Source organism: Taudactylus pleione, unplaced genomic scaffold (assembly GCF_031769625.1).
Source record: "Taudactylus pleione unplaced genomic scaffold, aTauple2 ptg000917l, whole genome shotgun sequence".
Classification (NCBI taxonomy): Eukaryota; Metazoa; Chordata; class Amphibia; order Anura; family Myobatrachidae; genus Taudactylus; species Taudactylus pleione.
Window position 1 is genome coordinate 584090 of NW_028285318.1, and position 12772 is coordinate 596861.

The 12772-nt window shown below is 44.2% G+C and overlaps 1 protein-coding gene across 2 annotated transcripts in view; it reads left to right on the forward strand.

The window, feature by feature from the left end:
• Positions 1–12772, forward strand: part of FBXL7 (F-box and leucine rich repeat protein 7) — a 387411-nt gene that overhangs the window by 261047 nt on the left and 113592 nt on the right. The gene's annotated exons all lie outside the window — the stretch shown is intronic.

Consider the following 12772-nt stretch of genomic DNA (forward strand, 5'->3'; position numbering starts at 1 on the left):
AGTTTTGTCTTCATCAAGTGAAATGCATGCTCAATCGGATTCAGGTCAGGGGATTGACTTGGCCATTGCATAACATTCCACTTTTTAGCCTTAAAAAACTCTTTGGTTGCTTTTGCAGTATGCTTCGGGTCATTGTCCATCTGCACTGTGAAGCGCCGTCCAATGAATTCTGAAGCATTTGACGGAATATGAGCATATAATATTGCACAAAACACTTCAGAATTCATTCTGCTGCTTTTGTCAGCAGTCACATCATCAATAAATACAAGGGAACCAGTTCCATTGGCGGGCAAACATGCCCACACCATGACACTACCACCACCATGCTTCACTGATGAGGAAGTATGTTTTGGATCATGAGCAGTTCCTTTCCTTCTCCATACTCTTCTCTTCCCATCACTCTGTACAAGTTGATCTTTGTCTCATATGTCCATAGGATGTTGTTCCAGAACTGTAATGGCTTTTTTAGATGTTGTTTGGCAACTCTGTTCTGGTCTTCCTGTTTTTGTGGCTCAATATTCACTCTTGTGAAGTCTTCTCCCGATTGTTGACTTTGACACATATACACATACCTCCTGGAGAGTGTTCTTGATTTGGCCAACTGTTGTGAAGGGGTTTTTCTTCGCCAGGGAAATAATTCTTCTGTCATCCACCACAGTTGCTTTCCGTGGTCTTCCGGGTCTTTTGGTGTTGCTGAGCTCTCTGATGCGTTCTTTCTTTTTAAGAATGTTCCAAACAGTTGATTTGGCCACACCTAATGTTTTTGCTATCTCTCTGATGGGTTTGTTTTGATTTTTCAGCCTAATGATGGCTTGCTTCACTGATAGTGACAGCTCTTTGGATCTCATATTGAGAGTCGACAGCAACTGATTCCAAATGCAAATGTCACACCTAGAATCAACTCCAGACCTTTTACCTGCTTAATTGATAATGAAATAACCAGGGAATAGCCCACACCTGCCCATGAAATAGCTTTTGAGTTGATAGTCCCATTACTTTTGGCCCCTTAAAAAGTGGGAGGCACATATAGAAACCATTGTAATTCCTACACCGTTCACCTGATTTGGATGTAATTACCCTCAGATTAAATCTGAAAGTCCGCAGTTAAAGCACATCTTGTTTGTTTCATTTCAAAGCCATTGTGGTGGTGAATAGAGGCCAAAATATGAAAATTCTGTCAATGTCCCAATATTTATGCACCTGACTGTGTGTATATATATATATATATATATATATATAATCGATAGATATCGCAGAGCCTCTGTTTAGGGATGTCAACCAACCATCGATGGTTTGCAAACATCAATGGTCTGACTGAAAACAAGTGGTTTGCCATTGCTGGTGGCCATCAATGTTGCACCATCGATGGTAGCCATCAATCGATGTTTAGAAAACATCGACAATTGTGGTCTACACAGATCTTGCCCAATCACTAAACAATTGATGGCTTCTAATGATGGTTGAACCATCAATGGTACAGCTGTCAATGGCCATCACTACAGTATAACATAAAAATTGCTATTTTTATGGTATACTCGGTTTTAAAAAAAAAAAAAATTTCAAATAAAATAGTGATGGATAAGTTTAAAATTATGTTCTTGACCTAATTCAATCATAAAAGAAACCGACAATTTTGGAGCGCTTTTTGGAAAAAGAATTCGTCAGTTAAGTGGTTAACTTACTTTACTAAACTAGTAAGATAACAGAAAAATATTCACCAAACATATTTTGTACAAAAATTACTGTGACGCAGATGAGCTTCTACCCCTTTACAGCCCCTTTAGTTGCACCATCCCCCATGTATGGGAACTTTGCCTCGGGGGACTGATTGGTGAGGCCGTCTGGGGGACTGGTGGCTTGTGAGCTGGGTGTGGAAGTTGATGGTGCTTCCCTAAGGACTCTTGTGCAGGGGCGCCGAGAGGGGGGGAGCGGGTACAGATTACCCGGGCTGGACATGTCAGGGGGCCCGGGCCGCCCACAGCAAACCACCGCTTTGCGTTTTTTTTTTTTTTTCCCAACCTACTCTTTTATTATTATTATGCACTCCCCGGCGGGCGGTAGTTCACGTGGGGAAGGAGGGATGGTGGGGGGGGTTGTTGGGTGGTCTTGTGTGTCAGGTAAGGTGACACTTGTTGCATTGCAGCCGCGGCGCTGCGGAGCTAATGCTCTCGTGAGATGATGACATCATCATCTCACGAGGCTCAGTCTCATAGCAGGCACAGCCGGGCACCAGGCGCCACTTCCAGGCTCCGCGGCGAGCGGTGGGCAGGGACTGGGAGAGAGGGGCAGAGATTGGGAGGGGCCGGGTTTACAGAAAGGCAGTGTGGGTGCCTTGCTTGTATGGCACAGCAGACTGACTGAGCAGAGAGCAGCAGATACAGTATGTGTCTGGATGAGAAATCTGAGAGGGAAGGGAAGAGCCGAGCACCATTGACTGCAGTAAGTTGGATGTCTATGAATCTATAATGATACTATGGTGCTGCAACTACCTGCTGCTGAAAGTCCCAAAATATGTATAAATTCTATATAATTAATAAAAATGCATCCATCACCAGTAGTGTATATTTGTTTTTTATATATATATATATATATGTGTGTGTGTGTGTATATATATATATATATATATATCTATAGAGATATATATATATATATATATCTATGTATGTGTGTATATATATATATATATAATATATATATATATATATATATATAAATTATATATACACACATACATAAATAGTTATGCAAGGTCCGGCATGCGCTGGTTTAAAAAAAGCTGCTGCTAATTGGGTGCCCTCATGGTAGAGCTTATTTCCCCTTCATGCTAGGGACCTGGAAGTGACGTGAGTGAGGACGGACATCCAGTTCCATGCACATTAAGGCCACCTAAAGAAAGTTGTCCCCTCGCGGGCTCGCTGCGCTTGCCACGCTTTGGGCTTGGTGGCTCGCTACACTCGCCACATGGTTATATTCCCCCTCTCTGCCCACTTGGATGGTAGGGAATGACGCTGGACACTGGCTGATTATATCAGGGTCCTCTCAGTGAAGGGGATGTATGTAGACACTACCGTGCCCTCATGCTGATGATATAGACACGCCCCCAAAGAGATGCAGCCCTGCCCCTAACATGCTCCAGGGGTGGCCCGGGAATTGGCTGTACCGGGGCCCAGGATTTCTCTTGGCAGCCCTGCCCTTGTTACACCAGCTCCCTTTGTAATGCCACAAAGGCCTGTGTTTGCTCCCGTATGGCAACACTTTGTTCTCTGGTGGCCTATGTTAGCTCCACCAGGTGCCTACTGAAGTTACTGGCCATACGGGTGCGGGTCCCTGGGCTACTGCGGAGGTCCTATTTAGCTTCCTGAGCTGGAGTGTGATGCTGTCCTTTTGATGTTCCATGAACTGCATCAGGTTCATGGAAGTTGTGCAGGTACAGAGCCAGTTCATCTGCACTGGGGGTGAGTGCTGTCTGCTGTGTGGGTTGCTGCTGGGTAGGTGGGATGTTGGTTGTTGCCTCCACAGAGCTTAGAATAATTGTGGCCTCAGTCTCCTCCTCCTCAAACGTGTAGGACACCAAGCCAAAATGTCTTCCTGGAACCCTTGCCGCTGGTGGCGTGTGCCATGGTGGTGGCACACAAACTCCTGATGGTTCTGAATTTAAAATTAGATATATAGTATAACTAAAATGTTTAAAAGTGTAATTGAAGTAATTTTGGCTAACTAACAATGTTTGTGTTTAAAATATCTATGCTTGAAGACAGGTACATTCAGTAGTGACTGCAATATAGTGACACAACGGGTGTATTTGCTTGTAAAATGCTACATTACAGTATCAGCGCTTGTGTCACTGTAACGTAACATTTGCATGCAGATACATCCGCAGTCTCACAAAAAATATAGGCATGCCGCATATCATTGGACTCAGCAGAAGCTGCTTGTGCATCCTTTTTACATTGATGTGCAAATAAGACACATTTTAAAATAAAAATGGAGGGGAAAAAAATTTGGGCATGGCAAAATTATAAGGGCTGTTTAACATGCAAGGAGGCTATATGTATGTGTACACATCTCTATCACTACCTTTTAAGTAATACTTACAAAACAAAAATATGTTGGACCCATAATTTTCTGAATTCATGGGTGTAGGGCTTAATGTCACAATCAGTGGCGGGCTGGGCCGGGGGGCAGACTGCACCGCGGACTGGTCAGCGCTACAGACTGCACCGCGTGTGTAGCGCTGACCGGACGGAGTTCAGTCAGCGCTACACAGCACAAACACACAGCCGCCGGAGCCGGCAGCTTTGTGTTTGCTTTAGCAGCTGATGAGAGTCAAGACAGACTCTCATCGGCTGCTGCTCCCACTGCCAGAGCCGGACATCTTCCGGCTCCCGCAGTGGGTAATGGGAGTGACGCGTCACTCCCATGACGCGTCACTCCCATAATGCAAAGCGGCGGACGGAGGAGCTGATCTCGGCGGCAGGAGCAGGAGCGGGTGTCAGGTAAGTGTTTTTTTTTTTTTAATATTATGTGTGTCTACTGCGGGGGGTCTGGCACTATAAGGAGGAGACCACTGCTGGGGGCACTACAAAGGGGGGGATTACTACTACTGGGGGCGCTACAAGGGGGGGGACTACTACTACTGGGGGCACTACAAGGGGGGGACTACTACTACTGGGAGCACTACAAGGGGGGACTACAACTACTGGGGGCACTACAAGGGGGGGGACTACTACTACTGGGGGCACTACAAGGGGGGACTACTACTACTGGGGGCACTACAAGGGGGGGACTACTACTGGCGGCACTACAAGGGGGGTACTACTACTAGGGGCACTACAAGGGGACTACTACTAGGGGCACTACATAGGGGGGAGGGGACTACCACTGGGGTCACTGCATCGAGGGACCACTGCTGGGGGCTCTATATAAAGGGCAATAGTGGGGGTACTGCATAGGGAGAAGACTACAACTGGGGCCACTATTTAAGGGGCACTGCATAAGGGTTACCACTACTGGGGGCACTATATAAGGGGCTTACTACTGGGGGCACAAGGGGCACTGCATAGGGGGGATCACTACTGGGGGCACTACTCGAGGCCTGCATAAGGGTGTCCTCTCCTGAGGGGGGGGGGCGCCATAGCACACACGTTCTTTCGGGCACCCTGGCTACACGCTACTCCTCTGCCAGGGCCGCCTGCATGCATTTGCCCCCCAGGCTAAAAGTTGCCAGCCAGCCCCTGGTCACAATGCTAAGGTTAAGTATGTAATGTGACATTTCTTTTACATTTTAAACAACAATAAACACAGGAAAATCTGTGTAACTGTTTTCTTGTCCTCCTTGGTGCAGTAGTTGTGTTTAAAAAACAATTAAAAATATATTTTAAATAAAAAAATGAAAATTAATTTTAAACAATTACATAACATGTATCCTTAAATGTGCAATTCTCAGTACATAATGTAATTATCAGCGTGCCTACAAAAAATGTTTTAGATTAATGTATGAGACATGCTGTATATGTTGCTTCCTTTTTTTAGTTGATTAAAAAAAAATGTTGGAAGGTACTGGCACATATAATTGCAGTTTTGTACCTAAACAAAATGTATCATATTGTTCTCCACATTTCATTTGCAAAGTTTAAAGTTAGTGTTATACTATTTTGACTTGAAAAACTGTTTTGTTGCCCCACAGTTTTAACATCAATATAATTTAAAAAACAAAACATTAACAACATAATTTGGGTTCTCCAATACTTGTAATTACAATAAAAAATATCATCCTAGAGTTAAAAGGAGTAACATTTGTTTGTATACTCACCAGGACACCTAGGGGATGCTGGCTGCTCAGTGTCTGCAATATGTGGACCTGGAAGTACCTCAGGTGCAAACACCTGCCTCAGCTCCTGTTCATATGTACTCACACTGCTCATCCTCCTACTGTCCTGGGTCGCTGTCTATGCTCCTCAGCCATTTTTTCTTTTGTGTTTCTTTAATATCATCATTATAGCGTTCTTTTAATATTTTTTAGATCACGCCAGAATTGGCTAACTGCATTCACTGCATCAGTGATGTTACACAACATTTCCTTTCGCTGTGCTGCTGACATCCGGTGTGACTGTGCCCCAAGCAGGTGGTGAAAAACTGGCACAATTTCACGGATCAGGGCACAATTTTCGTCATAACTGAAGCGTATATTATGCCCAGTCCGTGTTTTCCCGGGGGCTGGGGGAGCTTCATCATACTGATCCGACACACTGCCCTCAGACTCCACCTCCTGCGCTTCCTGCTCCTCACTGTCCAGCTCCTCCACCTCTTCACTGCTGACCTCCTCACCAATCTCATGTTGCAGCAAAACCTCCTCATGCTCCTCATCCACAATCCTGGCCACCCTCACTGCTCTTCTGGAAATCCTGCTGCAGCACAATCACAAAAGTACTTTCTCTTTCTCTCTCTCACCACTCCTTCACAAACCTCCCCACTAACTTTCAAAGGACAAAATGGAGGACAGGGGTTTATATAGGGTGTGTGAGGTAGGCATCAGGAGATTTTTGTGGGCCAATGGGTGACTGTGTTTAAAACTCTCCATATCACTAACTGAAACTCGCTTCCCGTTTGGTTAAAAAAACGCATTATTCCGGATCTGTATTCTCGCGATAACACGCACGCGAGTTACGTTCGCACCCCATTACATTGCATGTCTTCCAGGGGAAACATGCACAAATGTGCGAGTTTAAAAATGTCTAAAAACTCGCACTCTACTACATCCCGCCCTTGGTCTTCAAAGCTAAATTTTCCCAGAAAACCATCATAGAGCAGTAGTTCGGAAGAATTATTCAGCACCGCCGTCATGATTGCAATCAGCTGTGCCTGTCAATTAAGTCCATAATCTTAAGCATCCCAGATATATCCAACATTTATAGCAACATACACTCATAAACACACAGCTGTAATCTTGCAATCATGTTTCCATCAAGCGGTGTTGGTGGTTGTGTTGAATCCTTCCTTCTGTGCTACTGCTCTGTATAATTATAATCCATACGTACGGGAAGAAGGGGGAAACCTAAGCACTGAAAATGACACTGATAATTTGTGTAATTAAAGGTATTATATGGGATATTTCCACAATATTCAGTGTAAACAAGCAGAGAAAAAGCTGAGAACAATCACTGGTTGGATAATACAATTGTCATCTGGGAAAAGGTCTCTTTGAAGACCAAATAGTCAACCTAATCTTTTTTGATGAGGAAAACAACTTGATTTTACGTGACTGGGCAAAGTATAGTGAATGCCTTCGTTTACTACTGTGTTTGTAGAGAGATGGAGAGAGCCCCAATGTTTTTTATATTCCACTTAATATAACAGCTAGATAATGGTGGCAATGTGCAAATGGAGGCAGTGTTTGGTACTAAGTATTTATGTCTTGTAAACCATACAGTTAATCATATGGAGCAGATATCCTCCTTAGACACTCGGTGAGTACACCCACAGTGAGATAATGCAAATATAGATAAAATTGTGAATGCTGCCTTAAATATAAAGATATAGTCCAGGTATCTGTAATAAACATTGAATCACCCTTCAAACACGGGAAATAACAAATCAGATGTACATTATTCCCAAGAATCATTTTAACCAAGTAAAGGTTTCTAAAAGATTCAGAAGATACCCTTCATATACAGGGAACATTGGTGGCAGCTGCATATCATATGCCAATTGCAGTGATGACATGTGAGCGGACTTGCTAGACTGTAACAGTGGTCTCCAACCCGTAGCTCACAAGCTATCGGTAGCTCGCAGCTGTAATTTGGGTAGCTCTCCTAGCTGCAGTACTGCTGAGTCAACTAGGAGGAAGTGACCTCTGACAAAGCGTTAGGTGAAGCGTCGGGGAAACGCATCAGGTGATTGCCATAGGGCGACACAATATGTGATGGACACCATCTGGACATCACTGCATTTGGGACGAGTGACTCCTGCCCAGCCCTGACGAAAAATCATACAGCAGCCCTAAAAATTGTTATGTAAAATGGGACAGCTAATTTATTGAAATCATTTTTAGCCCACATTATGGTATATGTGCTTGTTAGCTCCTATCTACAGTAGTGTACTAACATTATATAACTTTTAGTGATCTGCAATTCTTTCACTTATAGAACTCATTATTAGAGCGCATTACTTATCTGCATTTATTATTTTTGTCACATCTGTTTTTGCATCACATGTAATGTGGGGGGATTTAGGTTTAGGGACTCTCAGGAGGACTTAGGGTTATGGCACCTCCCAGGGAGGGTTAGAATTAGGCTAGGGGAGGGGGGTTAGGCGCCACTGGGAGGAGGTTAGAGTTAGGAACACCCCCGCCCGGGGAGGGTTAGGTTTAGGGTGCAGGTAGGGTAGATTTAGGCACCACCCTGGGAGTCTTAGGGTTAGGCACCACTAAAAGAAGGTTAGAGGGGAGGGTTAGGGTACTTACCAGCCTAGTCAGGATCTTGTCCTGTTGGGCTTCAGGAGTCGAGGTTTGAACCAGCGGCTAAACAGCCACCAGTATTTCACACAGAGCCAATCCACCCATCCATCCCCCTCTCTCCTTTTTCTACTTTTTGGAGTTTACACACCAGTGCTCAAGTCTTTTCCCTTTTCCCTCTCTCCCCAAGATTAAACCATACAGTTGTCATACGCAATTAAAAAAACCTGTAGTGGTCACAGAAATAGCTCTTTAGCCCATGAACCCACTAAAGCAATGCATTTTATCATATGCATCACTGTGTAATTTTAAAATATACTGTACTCTACTATTTTCCCTATATCTCTCTCTGTTCCACCGGGTTTCATGCAACTCACCACACATTCCCTGTTATGCATACACCCACAGTAAGGAAGCAAACATGCCCTGCAATGCAACACACATGCTTTGTAATGGAGAACATATCTACATTAAAACAGCACACTTCCTTGGGCACATAAAAACTGTAATTCATCACACATCCTTGGGTACACAGAATGGTGTAGAGCAGGAACAAATTTCTTGTAGCACACCTCTTTAGTCTTCTCCCCATTGTTACCTCCCATGTTGGGCTGGGAGTGATTATGTCATCACTGTGTTATCCACAACCTAGTCTGGTCTCAGGGAGATTTCTAGACTCATCAGGGAGTCAGGGAGATAACCACTATTTCAGGGAATATCCCTGACATTCAGTGAGAGTTGGCAAGCATGCATTAGATTTGTTTGGCATCATGCTCACTGCTGGACACAAAGAATGAAGGCCAGTCTGCGGAAGACGTGAAGACAGCTAGTGTCACAAAGGATGCCACAGAGATTACCAAATGGGGAACATGGATGGCAACATCAATGACAGTTGAGCTCACTGGGTCTAGCAGCTGAAGTGACAGATGCATCGTAGAACTTTGTATACAGATTCAGACTTATACGCACACATATGTACAAATGCTGAATATCAAATTGATCGGGGCCTGGCGTACCGAGAGGGGCTATTTGGTGCGACTGAAGCCACAGTGTAGAGGACACATTTGTATCACAGTTGTTTGCTGCAAAAAGAAAACAAAGCCAGGATGTGAATGACCAACTTGGTGGGCAGTGACGGTTCTAGGTGCGGGCTAACAGGGCCATCGCCCGGAGCGCCAACACCTAGAGGGCGCCACTGAGTCCCCCCCCCCGAAACAAAACCTAGAAGGAAGAAAAAAAAAAAATTCCGCCAGTCCCCCCCCCTCAGCCGCTGCAGGGAGGCTGCATTTGCCGGGCGCCCGCTGATATTTGTTATCAGCAGGCACCCGGCTCCCTCCCTGCAGCGGCAGCCGAAAGCCGGAGCTCACTCCTGAGCTCCGGCTTCCGGCAGAGAGAGTACTGTGGGAGGGACGTCATGATGTCATGACGTATCTCCCATAGATCCGAGGAACCACGGTCGGACCGGACGGCAGCGGGAGCAGGAGCGTGGCTAAAGGTAAGTATTGTGGGGGGGTTTCAGTCGGAAGCACCAGCACTGGGGCACGATTATAGGGGCATTACTACTGGGGGGCATTACTACTGCGGGACAACTATAGGGGGCATTACTAGTGGGCACAACTATAGGGGGCATTATTTCTGGGGGCATTACTAATGGGGGCAGTACTACTGGGGAGCATTACTAATGGGGGCTCTACTAATGGGGGTGCTACTATAGGGGGCATTACTGATAGGAGCAGTGCTACTGGGGAGCATTACTAATGGGGGCACTACAATAGGGGGGATTACTACTGGGGAGCATTACTAATGAGAGCTCTACTAATGGGGGCACTACTATAGGGAGCATTACTAATGGGGGGATTACTACTGGGGAGCATTACTAATGGGGTAATTACTACTGGGGGAACTACTATAAGGAACATTACTACTGTGGGCATTACTACTGGGGAGCATTACTAATGGTGGCACTACTATAGGGGGCATTACTAATTGGGGGATTACTACTGTGGAGCTTTACTACTGGGGGGACTACTATAGGGGGCATTACTACTGGGGGCATTACCACTGGGGTACTGCTAATGTGGGCACTGCATGGGGGGGCACCACTACTGGGGCCATTGTGTAAGGGGCACCACTGCTGTGGGCATTGTATAAGGGGCACTACTACTGTGGGTATTGTATTAGGGGCACTACTACTGTGGGCCTTGTGTATAAGGGACACTAATTTTGGCATTATGTAAAAGGGGCACCACTGTGTGTCATAACATAAGGGACTACTGTGTGGTGTCATTTGAATTGAGGATAATGTATTATAAAGGTAATTACTTTGTGCGGCACAATGTATTATACAGGGCATTACTGCGTGTGGCATAATGTGTTATTACTGCGTGTGGTATAATGTGTTATAAAGGGCATTACTGTGTGTGGCATAGTGTGTTATAAAGGGCATTACTGCATGTGGCATAATGTGTTATAAAGGCCATTACTGCGGGTGGCATAATGTTATCTTATCTAACAAAATTCTTTCTTTCTTTTGGGGGGGGGGGGGCGCAACTGGGAACTTTCGACCTGAGCTCCACAATGTCTACAACCGGCCCTGTTGGTGGGACATGTACTAAGCTCTGGAAAATGATCAATTGAAGAGTGATAAACTACCAGCCACTCAGCTCCTGTCATGTTACAGCTGTGTTTGAAAAATGACAGTTAAGTGCTGATTGGCTGGTAGTTTATCACTCTCCAATTTATCACTTTCCAGAGATTAGTACATCTGACCTCAAATGAGGCAGATGCACCGTTATTCAATGCGACATACGGTACTATGTTATGACCCATATTAAGCATTATTTTATATGTGCATTCTGAAATGGTCCTAATAGCCCCCAAAAATATTCAAATAGAATGGACCTGCACACACATGTTCTGGCAAGCTTTATTTGCTATGTTTGACTGTTGGCAGAACAAAGTCCTGTGTGTCACCACCACTGAGTGATAACTGATGTACAGTGAGAGAGCACCGCTATGATGAAGGCAAAATGTAGCTTTTCTGATATGCCCAAAAAGGAAAAGGAACTCCATGATAATAATAAAAAAAGCCTAACCCGTGTCTACAAGCTGCATTATTATTGTTGTGCTGTTTATTGTGTGTAGTTTTAGAATACTAGTAAAATAAATATTACAGTACTTTATTTCTCTTAAATCTTACATTTATTTATAACGAATATTTCATGTGTTTGGTCTCTGTTATAGAGGTAAATTACACAGAATGTATCTCTGTTAGCAGCAGCCCTCTTATTGAAATTATTTATTGAAATTACCAGCACCTGGTATTTCTAATTAATATACTATCAATATTCTTTAGTATTCCGTCTGATGGTCAAATGAAGTATACTCCAGAATATAAACTTCTATGCTGTAAAAGCGTAAAAACTATTTTCTTCCATAATCCAGTGGTTCCCAAACTGGGTGCCGTGGCTCGGGACAGAAATAAAATGTGTTGTGGAACGCACGTCGGGGTCTGTACTCTCCAGCTGTATGCCGGAAGTTAGTATTCTTCGGGATATGGATCAGTAGTTTAGTGGATAATGGAACACACATCTAGTGCCATGTTTATCAGAGATTATTGATGATTGGAAGTGTTGTGTTATTTAGTGCACGGCCATCTAAAAGACTTATCCATAGCGGATTAATAGAATTGTGTCCATAAGAGTAATATATATTCTTCTTGCTCATTAACTGTATTAACCTAACACCATATTTGCCTACTTTTGAAGATGCATTTCAGGGAGATTGTGAAAGCAAGACCTATGAGCGCAGTGGTAAAGTGGGCGTATACTGCTACAGACGTGTCATAAAATTGATTTGCATTCAAATGTAAATGAGTTCTAAAGCAGTTAGTAAGATCTACTTGTTGATGAAAATACACTGATACTTTTCAGAAAATGCATTTAGCCAAAGGGTCATTGTGCCTTATAACCAATGCAGGGGAATGATACTAATGATCCCATTTGAATGTATATATCTCTGTTTTTGTATATAACAGCTACATAATGGGAGTAAATGCAATCAGGGAGATTGCTGGACTCTTCAGGGAGTCAGGGAGATTGCTACTATTACAGGGAGTCAGGGAGATTGCTACTATTACAGGGAGTCAGGGAGATTGCTACTATTACAGGGAGTCAGGGTGATTTCTACTATTACAGGGAGTCAGGGAGATTGCTACTATTACAGGGAGTCAGGGAGATTGCTACTATTACAGGGAGTCAGGGAGATTGCTACTATTTCAGGGAGTCAGGGAGATTGCTACTATTACAGGGAGTCAGGGAG